The following is a 24080-nucleotide window of genomic DNA, read 5'->3' as shown; positions in this document are numbered from 1 at the left end:
AGAGTATGTGTGTGGGGCGATTTCTTGCTTTCTATCTCTCTGTCTCCCCCTGTCTTTCTGAAGAGCACACGCGCCCTATAGTGAATAAAAACTCAACAACGAAAAGACGGCATCTCACTCCTGCTGCTGAAAGGAGCGCTCCATAAAACTAAGATGCCAAGTTAAAAACAGTAACAAAATCTCCATCTTGTTTTGCTTTCTCATAGGAGATCTATGGAAATATTCAAGTTGCTGTCATCTTTTTCTATTTTTGTTTATATTAATTTTAACTTGGAAATGTTATCTTTATGGAGGATCTTTAAGAACTACCCCAACTTTTGAAATTATTCAATGCCTTGTGAAAGCAATCTTTATCATCTAAAAGACATGAAATTATTACTGATGTTGTAATTGTTCATTTGTTGCCCTGATAATGTTATTAATGACATCTCTGTGTTACTAAAGTAAAAATGATTGGAAGATTTCTTCGTCAAACTTAAAAGCACTTGTCACTTCCCTCATCTCCCAAAGCATAGAGGTAAAATAAGTGTGGAACTTCTTTCTTTCTTTTTCATTTATTTACTTATTAGTTGTTTTTTTGTTTGTTTGCTTGTTTGTTTTTTGGTCATGGGGCATGTGCACTTGCCAGAGACAGAGATAGAGAGAGACAGAGAGGGAGAGACAGAAGGAAAGTGAGAAATCACTCCGTGGGAGGAAGGTCACACGAAATCCCTTCTTTTCTATTCTCCTCTAGGAATTCTCCTCTACTGATTTTATGCTTGCATACATGACTGTCATGATTTTCAAACTCCCAGGTCCTGAACTCAAACCATGGTCAGCCATGTGGGAGTTCAGTACCTTAACCACTATGCCACCTGTTGGCCTCTAGTTTAAGCATTTTAATTACACCAAATTCTAACAACAAGCTCGTGAAATACTATTATTATGCCTATTAATATTATGCCTATTTAACTGACACAACAATGTTAAGTAATTCAGCTAAAGCTGCATCACTAATAAATGGTGCAGACAGATCAGAATTCAAGGAGTCCTTTTTTAATGACTACCCTTCTTAAGGCTCCTTTCCTAATAAAATACTGCTGATTTAGACCAAATTCGAGGGAGAGAACTTAAGGAGTCAAAAATATTTCCCTAATATAATATACTCAACTAAATAGCAGAAGAGTAGGTCCTGGGAGCTATTCCTGCTGGTTCCAGGACAAGGAGGGCCCTTCCTTCCCAAGGCTCCCACCTCAGTCCCACCATGCCTTCCCTTCTGTGCCTGAGTCTCAGAGGCAGCCAGGTCTTGGCAGGAAAAGGGGACCAAGGAAAGCCCGGCCAGACCACGGAGACAGCGAATCCTGGGCAAATCCTGGGGTGAGGGTGGAGGGTGGGTGGAATGTGAAATCCCTCTCCGCGATTCCAACTTCTAGTTTAGGGAAGATGCTACCAAGCTACGGGGTGCCCATTCCGCCGCGGGCGCGGGACAGCAGATGCAACCAAAGGCGACCTCACACATGTTTCCTCGGTTGCCGCTGAGGGGTTCCACACTCGCAGGCTGTGAGAATCCCAGAAATTTCCAAAGCGGTCGCTCCATTTCCCAGAAACTCTAGAGCAGCCCTGTTCCGGTAGTGCCGGGGCTGCCTGGTCCCACACTCGGCCGCGAGGTACCAGAGAACACAGCTCCCCACGCTGGGACACCGGCGCCCAGGGCTGGCCGCGCCCTCATATTTCTGGCCAATCAGGAGCCACGTTCTCCTGCGCGGCTCTCTCTCTCTCTCTCTCGCTCTCTCTCTCTCTCCCGCCCCGCCCCTCCGTCTCCATGGAAACGCGGCAAGTGTCTACTCCAAGGCCTGGGACTTCCGTTTCGGTCTAGTGGAGCTGCGGCCATTGTTTGGGTGAACCCCGGGCCTTGGGGCTGGTCCCGTGTGCCCTCAGAGGCTAGGTTAGTGACGCGGGTTCTCGGGAGGACCGAGCCAGAAGTGGACAGTCAGGGCCGGAAGAGCCGAGAGGAGAGTGGTGGAAAAGCGAGGGTCAGGGACCAAGATGCGACTCTGCTTAGGAATCCCGGAGACACCGGTGTAGGTGGGTCCTGCACAGCTGCTGGCTCGGAGTAAGGCGAGTGGGAGAGGAGAGTCGAGGCGGCGTGGGCCCTGGAGTCGGGTGCTGGGAGTGGGGAGGTCCCAGCGCGCAGACGGGACCGAGGATCTGGATGCGCAGCGGAGGCCGCGCGGATCTGAGGCCCTGGGCCCGGGAGGTCGAGTCCGCTGAAAACCTTCCCGACGTCTGAATCTGTGCTTACCTTTGGTGGGTCAGTGGGGCTTCGGGAGAGCCCAGACCTGCCCTAGTCTTGGGGCTCGCGTGAATCGTTTTTCTTTCTGGAGAAAGAATGCTTTTAATTAATTAATTATTATTGTTCGCAGGGGCCTACCTGTGATCAGCAAGGAAGGACTGGGGTGGCAAAGGCTCATGCTCCCATTTTACAGGTGAGGAAACGGAGATCTATAGGTTTAGTCCTCTCCAAGTAGAACTTAAAAGCTCTACAAGTGGTGCATGGCAGAGCTGAGACACTGGAAGCCCTAGATTTCAGATCCTTTTCCAAGCCTCCAAGTACCCTCTGATAATCAACGTAGTGCTTGTGTTTTAGCAACCAGGGGAGGGCAGTGGAATTATTTTCTACTTAAACTGATTGGGAAAAAAAAAAAAAAGAGGAAAAATATTTACAAAAAGAAACCGCTTTGCTATGCTATTATTTCTATTTTATTCTTTTTGTTATTAATAATAAACTATGTAATAATATGATAAATAAAATAAAACTTTGAGGCTTAGATATGTTGAATTACATAGAGAACATCTGCACCTCTGGAGGGACCAAACTGAAATTAAATTCTGTGCTTTCCTGTCCAGTCTAGAGTTGTATTCTTTGAAGTTTCTAGAAGAAATGAGTTTCAAAGTGCCAGTACTCACAGTTCTCCTTTTTTCTGATTGTTGAAAGGGAATGTTCTTGGACTTTTAAAATTCTCTTTCTAGGAGAGATAGTGGTCACACCATATACTTTGTATGTGGAGATTTTAGTGAATCTGAGAATTTAAAGTCATGCCAAGTTTTTCATTCATTCTTTCTTCTCCCCCAGCTCAGCCCTCTCAATTCATCCTTCCCCAGAGGAGCACAAAGGATGAAGGAATGTGTATGCTTTTCTTCATAGTCTGATCCCAGGTGAGTAGGATTTTTTTTTTTTTTTTTCATTTCTAAAACATCCCTGAATTCTTGGGAACCAGCAGTTAGCGTAATGGCTATGTCGCTGGACTCCCACGTAGTCAACCAGGGTTCGCATCCTGGACCCGATGGCTTAAAACTCACGCTGGGCGCATGTGCGTGCGAGCCCAAGATCCCGAGAGGAGAATGGAGGAGAAGGGATTGCGGCGTGACCATCCGCCCTGGGGGGTGATTTCTCAATTTCTGTCTCTCTGGTCCAGTCTAGAGTTGTATTCTTTGAAGTTTCTAGAAGAAATGAGTTTCAAAGTGCCAGTACTCACAGTTCTCCTTTTTTCTGATTGTTGAAAGGGAATGTTCTTGGACTTTTAAAATTCTCTTTCTAGGAGAGATAGTGGTCACACCATATACTTTGTATGTGGAGATTTTAGTGAATCTGAGAATTTAAAGTCATGCCAAGTTTTTCATTCATTCTTTCTTCTCCCCCAGCTCAGCCCTCTCAATTCATCCTTCCCCAGAGGAGCACAAAGGATGAAGGAATGTGTATGCTTTTCTTCATAGTCTGATCCCAGGTGAGTAGGATTTTTTTTTTTTTTTTTCATTTCTAAAACATCCCTGAATTCTTGGGAACCAGCAGTTAGCGTAATGGCTATGTCGCTGGACTCCCACGTAGTCAACCAGGGTTCGCATCCTGGACCCGATGGCTTAAAACTCACGCTGGGCGCATGTGCGTGCGAGCCCAAGATCCCGAGAGGAGAATGGAGGAGAAGGGATTGCGGCGTGACCATCCGCCCTGGGGGGTGATTTCTCACTTTCTGTCTCTCTGTCTTTCTGGTGAGCACACGCGCCCTATAGCAAAAATCTCTCTCAAAAAAAAAAAAAAAAAAAAAAAAAATCCTGAATTCTCCATGGGTGGTGGGAATAGTGGAAGGGGCAGTGAGGAAAGGGGATGAGACTGCATAGAAAACATTCCTTGCTTGCCTGACACACTTCCAAGCCTCCTATGCAGCATGCCCCTGATTCCATTTCAGGGTCTTTTCCCATCATTTACTCATTCATTCACTCAAGTCTATAACCCTAATATTCTTGGCTCTCTAAAATACAAGAAATACCTTGACATTGGGGAATAAGCTGTAAGGTTATCCACATTAAACAGTGCCAGAATGAGTAGCACTGAAAATGCAGTAATAGGAACCAGAATTGAACAATCATTCCAGATACGAAAACCAGCATTTAGTATGAGGCAGAATTTGAGCAGACAGATTACAAAACTGAACATATATGTACACAGATGTATAAATATACATGTATAGGTTTATCTAAGATCCATATACATAGAGATATTAGTACTATACATATTAAAAAATTTTTCTGACAAATAGGCCCCATGAGGGCAGAGAATGTTCTCAGTATATAGAATTGGGCCTTACATACAGTAAACTCTCAGTAAACATTTGTTGAATGTATGAATGGCTATTTGTATAATTTTTCTTTTAACAAATAATGAGCATTTTTCTAAGGATTTTTTGGTAGCATGAATTTATAGGATTCCATTCTAAGGATATACTATACTTACATTTTCTTTTATTGGGAAAATTGAAGTATTCCCCAATATTTTACCATTATAAACAACTTTTATTAAATATTCTTATACATAATTTTATTAAGTGTATGTCTTTTTATTTTCTCAATATATACTCTGAGAAATAAAAAAATAGAGTAAAAAGTTTTAAACATGAAAACTTAAATTTTGAAAAATTAAATTTTTTTTAGGCAGAGCTCATGAACTTAAATTCCTACAACCAACAACCATTTGACAAAAGATTCCATCTTGTTGAAATTTACTGACATTTTTTAGTGTTTTTAAATTTTGCCTTGATTTGTATACTATTAATTTTCAGTAGGATTTATTGACCCTTTGCAGTCCTTTGATGAATCACCTTTGACATATGAAAAAATATTTATTATGAAAAAATGTATGCGTGGATTTAAACAGTTTTAAAAATAATCCTTAATTTTGCTTTATTTATTATTATTATTATTTTTAAATGTGACCAGAGTGCAAAAAAGGGAAAATGAGAAAGCAAGTTACCAGGTCTGGGACTCAAACCAGGGTCGGTCATGTGGGAGTTCAGCGCCTTAACCACCGTACCACCTTCTGTCACCCAAACCATTTTTTGCATCAAAAACACCCTTCATTTTAATTCCATTTTCATTTTTTTAAAATCACAAACTTGGGGCCTGATAGGTGGCATGGTGGTTGAGGCATGGATTTCCACATGACTGACCATTGTTTGAGTCTCAGACCTGGTGGCTTGCTTTCCCACTTTCTCTCTCCCTCTTTCTCTCTCTGGTGAGCACATGTACCCTGTAGCAAGTTAAAATAGTAACAATAATAATAATAAATAATAATAACAATGAATGTGATTAAATAATTTTTTTTTTGGAAAGGTTTTTGCTATAGGGCGTGTGCGCTCGCCAGACAGAGAGAGATAGAGAGACAGAAAGCGAGAAATCACCCCCCAGTGGGATGGCCATGCCACAATCCCTTCTCCATTCTCCTCTCGGGATCTTGGGCACACACACACCTGCACCCGGCATGAGTTTAAGCCGCTGGATCCAGGATGCGAACCGTGGTCGACTATGGGGGAGTCCAGCGACATAGCCATTACGCTGACTGCTGGTTGGTCCCTGATTAAATAATTCCTAAGAAAATCACAAACTTGAAGTCTTTTCATATCTTTTTCCAACTGAATTTTTTGTTTGTATTTGATAGTCTGTCACTGTATATAAAAGACATAAGCCATTTTTTATGCAATATAAATATTTCTCCTAGTTTATCACTTGACTTTTACATTTAAGGATTTCTTTGTTTATATAAGTTTTACAGTTGTGTAAAATATAATAATCACTTTCATTTTCCTTAATTAGAAAAAATAGTTTCAAGTACTTTAAAAGTTTAATTCTCAAATCTATCAAGAATTTATTTTGGTGTGAAAAATGACAAAGAACTTAAATACTTTTTCTTCCCACTTTTTATTGAACTTTTCTGGTAACATTTACCTTCTCTACTGACTATGGTACTACCTTTTCATGTACAAAATTACTAAATTTTTTACACACACACACACGGCCACATGGATACAGATCACTTTGGGGGCTATCCTACTTCTAAGACTTAATTTTTAATTCTTGGGCTGGTATCAGAGCGTTTTATTGTCATTCCTTGATATGTAGTACATTTAATGGGCAGTGAAGTGGAATAGTCAGTCTACTTAATGAGGATAAAGGAAAGAAAGGAAGATAGGGAATATTGGGAATTTTGCACAGAATAATGTGATGATTTCCATTTTGGGCAAAAAAGTAAAAATTATAAGTAATACATAGATATTAAGTGTATTCATTTTTCATTATGTTTTATCACTATTGCATATCAGTTAGGATACAGGCTTTAGACTCTGCTACCAAGAGCTAGTTTTATATCTCTGCCAATTCTTAGTTCTATGAACTGGATTGATTTACTTAGCTAGTTTCCCTAGAGTCTACTATGTAGGGTCATTAAGAAGGTTAAATAAAATCATGTGTAAAACTTGGCACAGTGGTTGAATGTAGAGCAAGAACTCCCTAACAGATGATTATTAGTACATTAGTTATTATTTAAAATATAATGCATATCTTAAAAAACTTTTTAGTCATTCATGACATAAAAATTAAGACAATCTGGCTTAAAATTTTTCCCTCACATGTCAAGACAACTGTTCCAACATCATTAAATAAAGCATCTTTTTCTCATAAATTTGATACCATCTTTATTTTGTTTAAAATTGGGCTGGCCCCATGGTTATCTGAGTTAAAGGAGCCAGATCCCATATGGCTAACCATATGGTTCCAATTCCAGCCCCAGCTGTTTAAAATATATACCAGGTGCATGTGTATGCGTGTCCCAAATCCTAACAGGACGGAGAAATGGAAGAGATGGCACTGCAGCGTGACCAAGCCTTATTAGGGATGCTTTCTTCCTCGCCCTCTCTCTTTCTCTTCCTGGTGAACACACATGTCTTCTGGAATTTTTTTTTTTTTTAAAGATAAAGTTCACTGTTTTAATGGGGTACATTTCTGAATGTCTGTCATTTTTCCATTGATGATCTTTACTTCAGTGTCAAACCCATGCTATTATAATTACCGAGGCCCTTTTAAAATTTATAATGCCATTGAGTTAATCCCCTCATACTCTTAAAATTTCCTTTTCCTGCAAAAGCACATCAGTTTGTTAGAGCTCTTCCACTCCACATCAAAATCTGATTAGTACCTTGGTTAGATCCTATTAAAAATAGAGATGTTTAGTGAGAACAGAATTATATTTATTTCTACTACCTGAGAATGAGCAGTATCTTCTTATTTGATCAACTCTTTTTATTTTTAATCTCTAAGCATCCTAGAACTATCTTTATCTAGATTTTAAGTATTTTTTAAAATTTATTTTTAGAAACATATTTTGATTATTGTTGTAAATGTCACTTAAAAAGTAATTTGTAATAATTATTATTTGTATGTTAATTATTATTATTATCTGAACTTGGTGTTATTTAATTAGATTTTATGTGCTAATTTGAACTTTATTGTGATTTATACATGTAAGAAGAGCATATGAAGACATGTACAATTTAAAATACAGTATTAACACGGACTCTTATTATCTAGACCAGCAGATTTATTTTGATTTTTATGTTCATTTTTTGTGTTGTGGAGGCTGGTTTTTAGAGAGGATCTCTCAGTGTTGTGATTCTCCTGCCTCAGCTTCCTGATCAGTTAGGTCCAGAGGGGTGTGCACCATCACATAGTTTTTGTTTTGTTTTTGTATGGCTGGACTAGAATGGAACCAGTCTTCCCATGTGGCCTCAGACTGCCAAGCAGTAGTGTCCAGCATGCATTCCCATGATGGCCTGGCAAATATTTTTAAAAGCCATGTGATGGCCCCACAGTTTCATCTCTATCCCCTTTTCTAGGGGAGAAACAACTGTCTCCCCCTCCTTATCATGATAGGGCACATGCACGTACATGCAAGAATCAGAGATGAGCAGACTACAGAATTTAGTCATAGTATGATCCCTTTTTTCCAGCACTCTAGCCCATATGATCTTGGGGCCCTGGTCTGTGGGCCAGGGATACTTCAGGCTTACTAGCTGGAGATTTGAGCTGAGGTCACCATTGCAGGATTCAACTTCTCTTGAGAAGTATGTTACCAGTGAGTGACAGAGTCAGTTTTACTACTATCTTAAATGTGGTGTTTATTATTCGTGAGCTTTATTTTTTCCCCCTGTATTTTTCACTACCTATACTTGCATCTCTAAATACAATTATTTTCCTGTTTTTGAGAATTTAAGTGTATAGATGGAATCACCATGTATTCCCCGAATACCTTCTTTTGCATAATACTTGATTTTTACAGTGTATCCATGTTGATTTGTATAGTGTTCATAGTATGAGCAGAACTTGGTTCTCCGTACTGCTGTTGTTGGACCTTTTGGGGCATTCTTAGTTTTTTTTGTTTTGTTTTGTTTTGTTTTGTTTTGTGATTGCAGCAATTATTATACTTACATGTTCTAGTATATATTTTCTGGTATCATGTAAGCTTCTATAGATTACAACTCTAGTAGTGGAATTTCTGAGACATTGAATTCCTTTGTAATTGCTAATAGTTTCCAGCTGATTTTCTAGATATGTAATAGTACACAGATAATTTTGTGTAGTTGTATTGGCATGTACTTTCACATCAGTGGATTTGCAGTTTCTTTGTCAAGTTTACAATTTTAATAGTAATGCCTTTACCGTTTTACCGTTGGGCTTAAGATACTTCTGTGAGTCTGTTTTGTTAAGTTGCTTTGTCTGTAAATTTTAATGAAGATGCAGCTTGAATTTTAAGAAGTATCTTTCTGACATCTAGTAAAATCATTATATAGCTTTGTTTATTTGACATTATTATGAAGGCTTAAAGCTAATAGCTTTTTCAATTTAAACCTTCTTTACCTTTTGGAATAAACATTACTTTATCATGTTATAATATGCTTTCAGTTTTGTAAGCAAACTGAATTTTCCCAAAGATGGCCACACCTACAAATTAATCTATCCCTCATGTTCTTCTTACCATGTGACTGACACCCTTCCCATCAAAGGTGGGGTCTCTGTCCCTTCTTTTCACATCTGGCTAGGACTTGTGACTGCCTCTACCAGTGGAGTCCAGCAATGATGGAGCTTAACTACTGAGTCTAAGGCATAAAAAAATGCTTGCCTCTCTGTTTTTGGAAACTTAACACCATGTTGAGAGAGCGTCCACGCCATGTGAAAGGACCAAGTGAAGAGAAGCTGAGACCTTCATCAACGGTTAGCACCAACCTGCCAACCGTGTGAGTGAGCCACCTGGAAGTGAATCTTCCATCCCAGTCAAGCCTTTTGAATACTACAGAGCTAGCTGACTATTCACAACAAACTCCTGAGGTAGCCGAACCAGAACTGCCTAGCCAAGCCACTCCTGAATTTCTAACCCAGAGAAACCATGCAAGATAATAAATCATTACTGTTGCTTTAAGCCATTAAGTTTTGGAATGATTAATTATATGGCAGTAGGTTGTGAATACAGGTGTGACTAGATTTTACTGGCTTTATATTTTACTTCATTTTTGATACCTTAGACAAATTTTCAGGTTTTTCTGATGCCTTGAGCAATGTTTGCATCTTAAAACAACTTGATAGCATCAAATAATCTATTCTTTGAAAATTTGAAAGAATTCATTTGAGAAATATTTATTTATTTATTTATTTATTCATTCATTCATTCATTCAAAGCAGGATCTGACTGTGACACAGTCTTCTTGCCTCAGCCTCCCAAATAGTTGGAACCACAGCATGTGCCAGTCCATCTGGTTCTTTCAGGCAACATCTTGCTATTTTGCCCATACTGACTTTCAGTTCATAAGCTTCTTGCCTCAGCCTCCCAAGTTGCTGGTATTCCAGGTGCACACCACCCTGTCTGGTAGCCAGACCTTGAGGTTGGGCCAGCAATTGAACACGGATTTCCCTCATAGTCCTAGCCTGTGGAGGATAGTATCCTATCAGCATAGGCCACCAAGACTGGGCCTGATCCATTTATTATTATATTTTTTGGAGAGGTTTTTACTATAGGGCATGTGCGCTTACCAGATAAACAGAGAGAGACAGAGGGACAGAAAGCGAGTAATCATCTCCCAGGGGAGATAGCCACATGCAATCCCTTCTCCTCCACTCTCCTCTTGGGATCTTGGGCACGCATGCACATGCGCCTGGCATGAGTTTAAGCCACCAGGTTCAGGACTTGAACCACGGTCAAGTACATGGGAGTCTAGTGACATAGGCATTATGCTAACTGCTGGTCCCGTGGTCCAGTTATTTTTAAAGGCTGTAGTTCTTTGATAACTTGACCAATTTCTTTCATAATATTTGATCTGTTCAGTATTTTTTTTCCCCCTCTCTTAGGGCTGCATTAGATAGCTTTCTAGGAAAAAAATATATTTCCCATACAGATTTTCAAAGAAGTTTTTAAACAGTTGTTGGAATTGCTCCACTAACTTAGAGTTACACTTTTATCTGTTGACATTTTCTTAATCTCATTTCTGGCTTTTTGTTATTTGTGCTCACTCCTTTTTTCTCTTTTTGATTGGTTAGCCAGTGACTTATCTGTTTTTATTGTTAATATTCTCCCCCTACCCCTCAAAGAACTGGTTTTTGGATTTATTTAACAGTGGTAAATGTTTTTGAGTTCCAACATTATCTTACAAACGTTATAAGCTTTCCCTTTAACATTTAAGTGCTTAATCTATTTACTGTCTTCGTTGAATGTGGTATTAAGTTGGAATGAAGTTTCTTTTTCTTCTCATATGATTAGTTTTCATAACACTATTTGGTAGATAATCCATTCTTTCCTTTTTGAGTTTTTTTTTTAAAGTTTTATTCATTTTATTCATGTTAGAAAACACATGTGTATGCATATGACCAAGAGAGAGAAGCACCCCCAATAGGGTCTGTCACTTTGCAAGCACTTTTCTCTAGCCCTCCAACTCATCAGAATCCTGGGTCTAGGCTGAGTCTCCTCTTTGACTTTTAATTGTACTGTTATCGTTAAAGAGATTTTTTTAGCCATAAAGAAGTACGTTGGGCCAGTCTGTGGCATGATGGTTAAGGTGGCTGGATCCTCCCATGGCTGACTGTGTGGTTCCAGGCCTGGACCTGTCAGCTTGAGAAATATGCCATGTACATGTGCATGCATGCCCCATATCCTAAAAGGTGAAAGATGTGGAGGCGAAGGGATCACGGCATGACCATTCCCCATGGGGATGGTGCTTTCTCATGTTCTCTTTCTACCTCTCTCTGTTTCTCTCTGACAAATGCACATACACTCTGGCAAAAATTTGGGAAAAAAATAATCAGTTAGTTTCAGAGTCCTCTATGCTTTTCTGATGTATTTTCTGTTCAAAATTTACTACTGTAGTTTGGTGTTATGTACGTGGTATCTGTATAACTGGTAGTACAAGTCTTCCTACTTAGTTTATAGGTCTTTATGCACTTGTTTTTCTTCCCTGTAAATTTTTAAAGAAAAAATTATATTTTGTTCTTCAAAAAATCCAGTTGGAAATTTGGGATATATTGAATTTTTTTCTTAAAAAATTATTTATTTAATAATTTATTATTATAATTTTTTAGTTTGCTGTAGGCCCTGTGTACTCACCAGAGAGAGAGAGAATAAGAGAGAGAGAAAGCCACCAAGTCTGAACTTAAAATCATGGTTGGTCATGTGGGAATTCAGTACCTTAACCCCCACACCATCTCCCAGCCTGTGGTTGTATTGAATTTAAGTTATAGAGCATAGAGGCATACTTCTCCTTTCAAACAGGTGATCTTTTCTCTTTTCTTTCTTTTACGATTTTTGCTATAGTGTGCGTGCACAGAGAAAAATCATCACCCCAGGAGCGATGACCACACCACAATCTCTTTTACTCCATTCTCCTCTTGGGATTTTGGGCATGCATGCACATGTGCCCACTGTGCTTTTCAAGCCCCTAGGTCCAGGTCTTCACTGTGCAGTCGGCCATGTGGGATCTAGTGCCTTAACCACCATGGTACCTGCTGGTCCTCCTTTAATCAGATGATCTTTCTTTATTGGATGTGAAAATCACCTTGAAAGAGAGTGTGTGCATATTTACAAAATATGTACATGGACCTATACTTTTATTTGTATTGTTATTTGGTCTTGGAATCAAGTTTTTACTAGTCAGATAAAATGAACTGGCAAATTTTACTCTCATTCTACTTTTGAAAACAGCATTTATTGTGATGTTGATTAACATTAATTGAATGTTGGTTTGACTTCAACCATAAAACTCTCTGGGTCTTGGGATTTGGAGGCAAGAAAGACAACCTTGGCTACCATTTCACTTTCTTTAATACTTAGTAATGTATGTAATTTTTTATTAGTTTTTCATCTATTTTGACATTTTATATTGATGTTTTGTACTTTGCTAGGAATCTGTCCCTTATGTAAGGTGTTTAAATGTATTTGTATGTATTAATAGTTAATAGTTCATAATGTCCTTGTAAATAACACTTTCGTATTATTTTATTTATTTATTTTTTGAATGGCAAAAGGGTGTGTGCACTTTCCAGAGAGAGACAGAGAGATAAGGGGAAAACACTCTGTAATGGGGTGTGGTCATGCCACAATCCCTTCTCTTCCATTTCTCCTTCTCGTCAGGATTTTGGACACACATGCGCACGTGCCTGACATGTTTCTCAAACTGCCAGGGCAAGACTCAAACTGCGATCATCCTTGTGAGACCTGGCTTCCCTTAACCACTAGGCTATAGGCTGCCTCATGCTGTGTTATTTTAAAATCCTATGTCTTTAGTTATTTCTCTATTTCACCTTGCAATTTGGTTATGGTCATTTCTAAAATCAGACTTTGAGTGATATGACATTTTTAAGAGCATCTTTTTTTTAAATTATTATTATTATTTTTTGAGAGGTTGTTGCTATAGGGCACATGCGCTTGCCAGAAAGATGGAGAGAGAGAGACAGAAGGCGAGAAGTGCCCCTCCCCCCCAGGGGGGATGGCCACGCTGCAATCCCTTTTCCTCCATTCTCTGCTCGGTATCTTGGGCATGGACGCACACAAGCCTGGAGTGAGTTTAAGCCACTGGGTTCGGGACTTGAACCATGGTAGACTACATTGGAGTCCAGCGACATAGCCATTACACCAACTACTGGTCTCAAACATCTTTTGACTTTATATATTTTCTCAGTCATTTATTCGTTTTTTTACACCTTTGACTTTCAATTTTATTCTTTTTTGAAATTTTCTTTGTTTTTTTAATTGGGGAGAATTTCTTTTTTGAAGTTTCTTGATTTTTTTCTTAGTTTTAGCCATTTTTTGTTTCATTTATGTAATTCATATAGGTCTTGAAAATAAAATTTTTGTTGTGTATTTATTATTAAGAGGTTTAAAATTTTTCTTGTCACTTTATTTTCCTTTTCAATCCAAGGTTTATTTAATAATATGTTACTTGAGTTCCAGGATTGTGGGCTTTTAAAAATTCCATTTTTAATAGTTTTTAACTTTATTACATTTTAGGAAGAAAATATATATTATATTGGTCCTTTATAACTTAATGAGTTTTTTTAATAGACATTAATTCGTGGTCTAGCTTGTAACAGTACCTTGCGTTCCTGAAAATAACGTGTATTTTGTGTTTTGAGGCTATAAAATTTGATAAAGATAAGTTACCTTAATATTATTATTTGTAGTCTTAATTTCCATATTGCTATATACTTATTTTTTTGGTTTGGTTGATGTGTAGTTTTCTAAGAGCACGCATTTGTGTCAAATACTATATACATATGTCTACATATATATATATATATATATATATATATATGTGTGTGTGTGTGTGTATATATGTGTGTAAAATGTACTTTTTTGTTTTTATCATAAATTTCATTCTATATTTTAAACTAAGTTTGCTATTTCAGCTTTCTTTTGGTTCATATTCATACTTGTGTGGTATACCTTTTTCTAATACTTTTTTTTTTTTGAGAGGTTTTTGCTATAGGGCGTGTGCCCTTGCCAGAAAGACCGAGAGAGCGAGAGAGAGAGAGAGACAGAAAGCGAGAAATCACCCTCTGGGGACATGGCCATGCTACAATCCCTTCTCCTCCTTTCTCCTCTCGGGATCTTGGGCACATGTGCACATGTGCCCAGTGTGAGTTTAAGCCACCAGGTCCAGGACTTAAACCATAGTCGACTACATGGGAGTCCAGTGACGTAACCATTATGCTATCTGCTGTTCCCAGTGTATCTCTTTTTTTAAAAAAAAATTTTTTTTAATTTTATTTACTATCATTACTATTATTTTTAAATTTGCCATAGGGCATATGTGCTATGAGAGAATGAGAAAGCAAACTACTAGGTCTGAGACTCAAACTTCAGTCAGCCATGTGGGAGTCCAGCACTTTAACCACCACACCACCTTCTGGCCCCTAGTGTATCTCTTCTAAATCACATGTTGAATCCTATTTTTTCAAAAAGAATTATCTATTTAATATTATTTATTTTTATTACTATTTTTTAATTTTTTGCTATAGCATGTGCGCTCACCAGAGAGAAACAGAGAGAGAGATACAAAGTGAAAAAGCAAGCCTCCAGATCTAGGACTCGAACTGCAGTTGGCTATGCAGGAGTCAAGTGCCTTAATCAGTATACCACCTGCTGGCCCTGAATCCTATTTTTTTAATCTAAGAGTTTTGTCTTTTAATCTGTGAGAGTAAATTGTTTACATTTATTATAATTATTGGGGTTTTGTTTTGTCATCTTATATTTTCCTCTCACTTTCTGTTTTCCTTTGAAACAAATTGTCTTCTGTTTTTACTTTATCTTCCATAGATTTTTGTCTTGTTTCTTTTGGTGGTTGCCCTTAACTTAAAACTCACATTGACTTATATACCCCTACTGACTTTTTTTCTAATAAGATAGGTACTCTCTTGCCCCTTTTTTGCTTATCTCTTCCTCATGTTTGCATTGTCAAGAACTGTAGTTCAGATATATAGGCATAAATATGTTTTCTCTTTTTCTTTTCTCTTTTATTTTTTATTTTATGATCGTAATAAACTTTATTAAGGTATTTCATCACTTTTCCTTGTCATATCTTATGCAGCCCTACCTGGATTTGTTTCTCTTCTTAATTGACTTGTTAGAAAAATAGAAAGGTAAGTTTGTATGTTTAAAATATATTTAGGTTAACTATTAAAGAAATATAAATTATGTATAAAATTGAAATCATAGATGAAAAAGTGGAGGGGCCAGCAGTTAGTGTAATGGCTTTGTCACTGGACTCCCATGTAGTTGACTGTAGTTTGAGTCCCAGACCCGGTGGGTTAAACTCATGCCAGGCACATGTGTGTGTATGCCCAAGATCCTGAGAGGAGAATGGAGGAGAAGGGATTGTGGGGTGGCCATCCCCTCTGGGGGGTGATTTCTCACTTTCTGTCTCTCTGTCTCTGTCTTTCTGGAGAGAACACTCACCCTATAGCAAAAACCTCTCAAAAAAAAAATAAAAAGTGGAAATGGAGGGAATTAGAGCATAAAATTCTGCCAATCTAAGAAGACAACAGAAAGGATGGAGGAAGAATTTTTTTTTAATTAAAAAAAAAAGGTTTTAAAAGTAAGTCTAAATTATTACTAACCATAATAAGTGAATATAGATAAAATTTACCTATGAAAAGACGAAGTTGCACTGATTGGGATGAAGAACAATTTGACTCTATGTTGTTTACAAGAGACCTACCTAAAGTAATATCACAAAAAATGTAAATGATAGTTACATAAAGATAAAAATCCATCAAGGAGACGTATTAATTATGAACTAATATGTATTGGGTTTTGGGAAAAGTCATGACTCATTTTTCCATAGAAAAACAGAAAAAATTTGTCATGACTTTTTTAATAACCCAAGAACTAAGAATGTTTCAATTATATACAGTAAAACCTAACAATATTGGAAGAGGGAATCAGAATTCTGAATTCATAGAGAATGATTTTAATTGAACTTTCTTGAAATGGAAACTTTAATAGAGAGATAACTCTTCATTACTTGGAAGATGGAAGGGATATCATATTTATATATATGATATATATATCTGATATATATATCAGATATATATGTTGGGGATCTTATATTAAAAATTGAAAAATTAAAAATTCCTTTGAGGAACGATGAATCTTAGTTGATACAGGAAATGAAAAAAAGAAAAAAAAAAAAGAACCTGAAAATGTATTGTGCCAGAAAGTAAGTTCTCAAATGCTGAAAAGTCATTTCACATGATTTGGCCATGTCACAAACCAAGGAGCCTACCTGAAGGGGTTCCTACTTGTCGAAGATGAGATAGTTTTAAACATCTAAAAGGAAAATGATTGCAATGTGATTGAAACACATCACATTATGTAAAAAAGTCAATGAGTTCATAAAAATGAGTTCAAACAGTTGGTGATTGCTTTGCCCCATTGTGAAAATGGATGTTTAAAAGGAAGTAGGTTAAAGATAATCAAGCTTTTATCTGGCCTTTATCACTTGGACTGCATTTTGGGATAACCAGAAAATTTGTAATGGCAAGTTCCTCATTATAGAAGAATCATAGCTTTATATAGGCACAATGTTAGAATTAGAACTAAGTTGCAATACCTAAAGAAATAACAGGTCTAGGAAATGATCATCATTTGCTGCTGAAACTTTAACGAAAGGTTTAGGGGAATGTTCAAATGGAAGGGTTGGGCTTACAATATCTGAACCCATTCATTGCTCAGTTTAGCAGGCCTAAAATGTTGTAATAGGGAAGTACACAACAGGTATCCTTGTCAGAAAAAGAAATGAACCTTAGTGTAATCAGGCTTCCAGAACAAAAGAGTCAGCTAATATAAAGGGAATAAAGAACAAGTTAAATACCACAAGGAAACAATGAGCCAAATCGCAGGTATGGGATGTTCTACAAGTGCTAATCAAAGTGCACTCCCCAAACCAGCAGCATCAGCATCACCTGCAAGCTTTTGTACGCATCTTAACCTACCTCAGAATCTCTGGGAATGGTGCCCAGGAAACTGTATTTTAATTAGCTGTCCACGTGATTCTTGTGCTTAAAGGAAGTTTGAGGACCAATGTTCTACTTGATAACTGGATTTCTTTGACAAATCAATGACTCAAACTACAGTTTATTACTTGGGAGCTCAGCGACGTAACCATTATGCCATCTGCTGGTCCCAAATCTCAATTTTAATATCTTTTTCTCTATTATTAGCTTTATCATCTAAATTTCTTTATAAAATCTTATTCTTTTCCTGTATAGATTTGATATACCTACTAATTTTGAGTATAGGTATCCTGCTCTAATTTTTATAGCGGGACAAAATATTTGTAAGATATTTTGAAAAATATCAAGTCATCGGAGAAGTTGTGATGTGCTTTTGAGATTTTATTTATTTATTTATTTATTTTGCTTTAGGGCACATGTGCTTGCTGGAGAGATAGAGAGACAGAAAGTGAGAAATCACCCCACAGGGGGTATAGTCACGCCACAATCCCTTCTTCTTTATTCTCCTCTTGAGATTTTCGGCATGCACACAAACGAGCCCAGTGTGTTTTAAGCCACTGGATCTGGTACTCAAACCACATTCAACCACATGGGAGTTCAGTGACATAACCACTATGCCATCCACTGGTCCCCATGACACATTTTTACATGCAAAAACGTGTCATGACTTTCCTGATGACACAGTATTTTCAAGGGAACTTTTATAGTATTTTTAAGTAAACTGAAGTACAAATGCCTAGCAATTCCACTTCTGGAAATTTATAGAAGTATTGTTATAGGTCAGTGTTCAAGAATGTTTTGATGAGAAATCGTTCTTTACTGCTATATTATCATAGTCAAGAAACCGGAACTAATCTTAAAGTTCATTGTATGGAAAGAGTTAAAACCTGGATATTATAAAGTGAAATGCGTAACTTTCATAGACTATATGATATTAATTGTCTGTTGTTGCATGACAAATTATTCCAGTACTTAGCAACTTAAAACAACAAATATTTATAATCTCAACCCAGTATCCAAGGGTCAGGAATCTGAGAGTTGCATAGTTGGTTCGGTGTCTCAGGAGGTTGTGGTCAAGCTGTCAGCAGAGATTTGAGTCATCAGACCACTACACTAGGGTTTGAGGATCCACTTCTATGGTGGTTCACTCACAAGGTTGCTCACAAAAAGCCCAATTTCTTGATAGGGGCAGAAGGCCCCAGTTTCTGGCCACATGGACCTCACCACAGGACTGCTTGAGGGTTCTCAGACCATGGGAGGTAGCTTCTCCCAGAGTGAGTGATCCAAGAGAAAGAACAAGGAGGAAGCTGTAGTGCTTTTTATGGCCTAATCTCCAAAGCTGTACGTTTTTACTTCCCCTTTCACTTTAATTCTTGTTCATCAGAAGTGAGTCACTAATACCAGTTCACATTCAAGAGGTGGAGAATCAGGCCTGCTTCTTAAATGGAAGAATATTAAATAATGTATGGATGTATTTTAAAACCATAGAGGGCCAGCCTGTGCCTGGTGTTAAAGTGGCTGAATCCTACACGGTCAACTGTGCAGTTTGAGCCCTGGATCTGGCAACTTTAAAAACATACCACACATGTACAGATGTATGCCCAACATCCTGAAAGGAGGGAGAAATAGAGGAGAAGGGATTGTACCATGATCATGCCCTGTTTTTGTGGGGTGGATAGTGCTTTCTGTTTTCCCTCTGTCTCTGTCTTCAGTAAGCACATGTGTCCTCTGGGAAAAAATCTTTTTTAAAAATCACCAATAAGATAAGAATATATTTACTGAAGTTGGAAATCGTATACTGCATATTAAATGAAAAAAGGCATATTGCAGTATTACCATGGCTTTGTTAAGAAAATACATTGCAAAGTGTGTTTATGTGTCTGTGTAATGTGCATGGATGAAGGTCAGAAGAACACAGTGAAAACTGTTTATAGTGGTTATTTCTCAAGTTATTTGGGGGATAGTGGGCTTTCAATTTTTACTTATACTCAGTACTTGAACATTGACTTATTTTCAGTTTTAAAAAAAGTAGACTCTCAGGCTCAGCCTGGTAGCACAGTTGGTAGCAAACTGACCTGCAGTGCTTGAAAGCCAAATGGTTGACCGTGGGTTTGAATCCCAGGATTGGCTCAGACACACGCCGCTCAAGATTCTGACAAGCAGAAAGGGGATGATGGCATGACGAGACCCTGTTGGGGGTGCTCCTCTCCCTGTCTTTCTCCAATGTGCACACACATGTTCTCTATCATGGGTTTAAATAAAAAGAAAAGAGAAATTAAACTGTTAACCAGTAGTATGTTTTTTAAAGAAATCCTTAAATCTTTGTCAAAATAACATTCAAAGCAGTTTTATTTTTACTATCCATTTAAAATAAAAAGGATCAGTGATTTTTTTTTTCTGGACAAATACCAAACTTTCACAATTTTCAGTTCTACAGCACCACTAAATTTTAAAAAATTATTTCATAGGCATTTAAAAATAAACCACTAGGTATTTAAACATACAACACTGAATATTCTCATTCTTCAGTTATTATTTGTGAGTAATGTTTTATTGTTCAGCCATGAATTTTCATGTCATTTATTTGGAAAACAGTATGTAGGTGGCATATTTGAAATCTTCGAATAGGTCAGAACATTCTCCTTTTGCCCTTCTACATGAACACATTTTGGCAGTCTATGGAAATCTCAACTTACCGCCCTTCACCAGATGTTTTTATCTTCTCTCGCTTTCACTTAGTAGATAAGCCTGGGTTTAAAAAACTACATGACCTTGTACAACTGACTTAATCTTACTAAATATTAGTTTTCTTATTCCTTTCATGTGAATGATAAGGCCATGTATGATTGTTTTGAGAGTAAATGAGATAACAGCCCTGTTCACATAATAACTGTTCAGTAATGTTTAGCTGATGTTATAATAATCATGCTGATACTGATTCTTTTAGTTTCCTTCCACTTGATTGTAAACTTTTAAAAAGTATATATTTCCCTCATTCTTAGTATTTACTGAACATTTAAATTAAATTTTAGAAGTGAGATTTATGTTATAAAAGAAATAAAATGAGAGGCTGGCAAGTGGCATGGTGGTTAAAGGCGCTGGACTCCCACACGGTCGACCACAGTTTGAGTCCTGGACCTGGTGGCTTGCTTTCTCACTTTCCCTCTCTCTCTCTCTCCCTCTCTCTGTACAAAAAAAAAGAGAATAATAGTAAAAAAGTTAACTAAAATATATTTTTTTAAAAAAAAGGAAATACATGGGAACCAGCAGTTAGCGTAATGGCTATGTCGCTGGACTCCCACGTAGTGGACCGCGGTTCGTGTCCCGGACCCGGTGGCTTAAAACTCACGCCGGGCGTGTGTGCGTGCGTGCCCAAGATCCCGAGAGGAGAATGGAGGAGAAGGGATTGCGGTGTGACCATCCCCCCTGGGGGGTGACTTCTCACTTTCTGTCTCTCTGTCTCTCTCTGTCTGTCTGGCGAGCACACGCGCCCTACAGTGAAAATCTCTCCAAAAAAAAAAAAAGGAAATACAATGAATTTCTCATGTAGCCAACTTACTGTCTATCCTTTCCACTAAAGGAAAAAATTGGGGCAGTTTGAATACATGTATATATTTCTTCTTTCCAAAAATTACATGATAATAAGAAGCTAAAAAAATTTTTTTGAACTTGGAATGACTGAGTGAAGAGTCATCAGCAAATGAAAATGTCAACAAAAGTCTGGAAGATAACATGAGAAATGATGGTAAGAGCATATAAGGCTAAAGCAGAATGCTCACACAGGCAAGAAAGGAACTGTTGAGCCCTATGAACTTTAAAGTTTAGAGAAGCTGAAGTTGCATCTACACCATCTGAAGCAGGGGCCAGGATAAGATACAGGCAGGTACTTATCCCCTAAACAGGAGATTAGACATTTAATTTTCTGAACTAGCTGAACATGCACTAAAAATTCTAGCCTTTGATTCATCTCTATAGCTGATAACAAAATTACCAGATATTTTTGTAAAATCTTCAGTTTTAAAGAGAGAAACTAAAATAAATGGAAGAGGGAGGTGATGATTCTGAGGAAATATGGTAACATAAGACAAATTAGTGCAAACTTTAGTTGGTAATATTAAATGTTTTCTTCATTCATGATAGAGCACATGCAAACATATGTGAGTAAGAGAGAGACAGGAGAACTCTGCACAAGGTTTGGTCATGCCATGACCCCTTTCCTGCAATTCTTCAGCCTTTTGGGTCTTGAGCACTCACATGTATGACCAGAGTGTTTAAAGCTGACCAGAAGGAAAATTCAAATGGAGTCACTATGTGGGAATCGGCTTCTCTATTGTATGTATACATAATAATAATAAATTTTTAAAAAGTGTTATCACTGTGCCACAGGGCCAGTCCCCTCATTAATTTCTTTTCTTTTCTTTTTTTTTTTTTTTTAATTTTGCTAGAAGGCAAGTGAGCTGCTCACTGGAGAGACCCAGAGAGAGAGAAAGTGGGAAAGCTCCCCCTTCCATGAGGGATGGCCACACTGCAGTCCCTTTTTTATTTCTCCCTCCTTACTAGATTTTGTGCACAAATAGACACACACATGGCATGTTTTGGTTTTTCGTTTGAGAGATTTTCACTATAGGGCACGTGTGCTCGCCAGACAGACAGAGAGAGACATTAGAGACAGAAAGCAAGAAATCACCCCCAGGGGGGATGGTCACGCCGCAATCCCTTCTCCTCCATTCTCCTCTCGGGATCTTGGGCATGCACGCACACGCACCCGGTGTGAGTTTTAAGCCACTGGGTCCGGGACGCAAACCGCGGTCGACTACATGGGAGTCCAGTGACATAGCCATTATGCTAACTGCTGGTTCCCATGGCATGTGTTTTCAGCCTCCAGGTCTGGGACTTGAATTGTAGCCATTTGAGACCCAGCTGCTTTAACCATCACACCCCCCTCTGACCCCTTATTAATATTTTTAAAAATAGAGTAACCGTTGTATCATGTAATTCTTATTAATGTTCTCAGAAAGATTTTTGAAGCATCTATAAAATTAAAACATGATGCCAAGACAAAGAACCACGAGGATGTGAAAATCTCTTCAAAATTAAAACATGATTACCAGAAAAATTTCAATGAAAAGGTTAGAAGATAAAATTAAGAAACCTTCCCAGCTAGAACAAAAAAAAAACAAAGAAGTAAATAATGTAAGAACGAAATGGACAAAGCATAAAGAGATCATCCAGTAGAGTGAGACATGACTAGTAGATGACTCTGGAAGAGGGAAAGCAGAGGGGAGAGGAACTTCCAAAGAAATGAGAAAATTTGATAGAGCTGATGAACAAAAGTCTCCAGATTATAATGCTCACTTTAATTGGTAATATTTGAATTACCAATTACCCAGCACAATCAGTCAAGAATGTTTGAAACTAAGGGATCAAGAGAAAAAAAGAGAATCTTAAAATATTTTTCCAGAGAGGAAATGAAAGATTACCTACAAAGGAATTAGAATTTAAAAAAGAGCAACGCTGAATGCGTATAAACAATAAAGCAATTCTTTTTTTTTTTTTTTTTTTTTACTTTTTATCATTTTTTCCTCCAGAGGTTTTGCCATAGGGCGTGTGCACTCGCCAGACAGATAGAGAGAGAGAGAGACAGAAAGCGAGAAATCACCCCCAGGGGGGATGGCCACGCCACAATCCTTTCTCCATAGCAATGAAGCAATTCTTCTTTTGGTGGGGAGCGGTTTTCACTATAGGGCGCGTGCGCTCGCCAGACAGAGAGAGACAGAGAGACAGAAAGCGAGAAATCACCTCCCAGGGGGGATGACCACGCTGCAATCCCTTCTCCTCCATTCTCCTCTTGGGATCTTGGGCATGCACGCACACGCGCCTGGTGTGAGTTTAAGCCACCGGGTCTGGGACTTGAACTGCAGTCGACTACATGGGAGTCCAGCGACATAGCCATTACACTAACTGCTGGTCCCGGAATAAAGCAATTCTGAGGAAAGTTTTTTTCATTCTAGAATTCTGTACCTAGCCAATAGTGATGGGAAATGAAGACTTAAGGTATACAGTGATTTAAATGATTCCTGGGAATTCTGGGAATTTTTATAAGTAACCATGCTTAAAGATTTTTTTTTTAATACAGAGTTTTTGTCTGTTTGTTTGTTTTGCTATAGGTTGTATGCACTTGCCAGAGAGACAGAGAAAGAGAGACAGAAAGCGAGAAATCACCCCTTGGGGAATGGTGCGATCTCTTCTCCTCCAGTCTTCTTTTGGGTTTTGGGCATGCACACAAATGCTCCCAGCATGAGTTTTACGACTGGGTCCAACATTCAAACTATGCTCAACTACGTGGGAGTCCTGCGACAGAACCATTATGCCATCTACTGGACCCTGGAGATTCTCTTTTAAGCCAAATGGCATATATTGAAGTGAATCTTGCCCATTTCTCATCTTTGTTTTTTTCCAGTGACTGTGGGCTTAATAGTCATAGGCTTGATTGAACTCATTTGGATATGTTCCTCCAAAATAAGGGATTAAATTACACACACACACACACACACACACACACACACACACACTAAAAACCAAAAACAAAGACATGATTTTGTAAATGGAGTTCTAAGGAGTAGCCAGCTTATATTGGAGCAGGAAAAATGACATATCTGGTTTTTTTTTAAGAATTATTTATTAATTTTATTTTTATTACTTAATTTGACCAGAAAGAGAAAGGG

At 38.0% G+C, this 24080-nt stretch overlaps 1 protein-coding gene across 2 annotated transcripts in view; it reads left to right on the top strand.

The window, feature by feature from the left end:
• The first annotated feature begins 3180 nt into the window (after positions 1-3180).
• Positions 3181-24080, top strand: part of ZNF214 (zinc finger protein 214) — a 25182-nt gene continuing 4282 nt past the window's right edge. The window contains exons 1-2 of one of the 2 annotated variants that reach the window (XM_006163410.2): positions 3181-3195; positions 15429-15480. The gene's annotated coding sequence lies outside the window, so the exon portion shown is untranslated. Of the gene's footprint in view, positions 3196-3675; positions 3765-15428; positions 15481-24080 lie in introns of those variants that run through there. The other variant, XM_006163411.2, reaches the window with a different exon arrangement.

The sequence above is a fragment of the Tupaia chinensis genome, unplaced genomic scaffold, assembly GCF_000334495.1.
Source record: "Tupaia chinensis unplaced genomic scaffold, TupChi_1.0 Scaffold142134_1, whole genome shotgun sequence".
Taxonomy (NCBI): Eukaryota; Metazoa; Chordata; class Mammalia; order Scandentia; family Tupaiidae; genus Tupaia; species Tupaia belangeri.
This window is presented reverse-complemented; position numbering and strand designations above follow the sequence as displayed.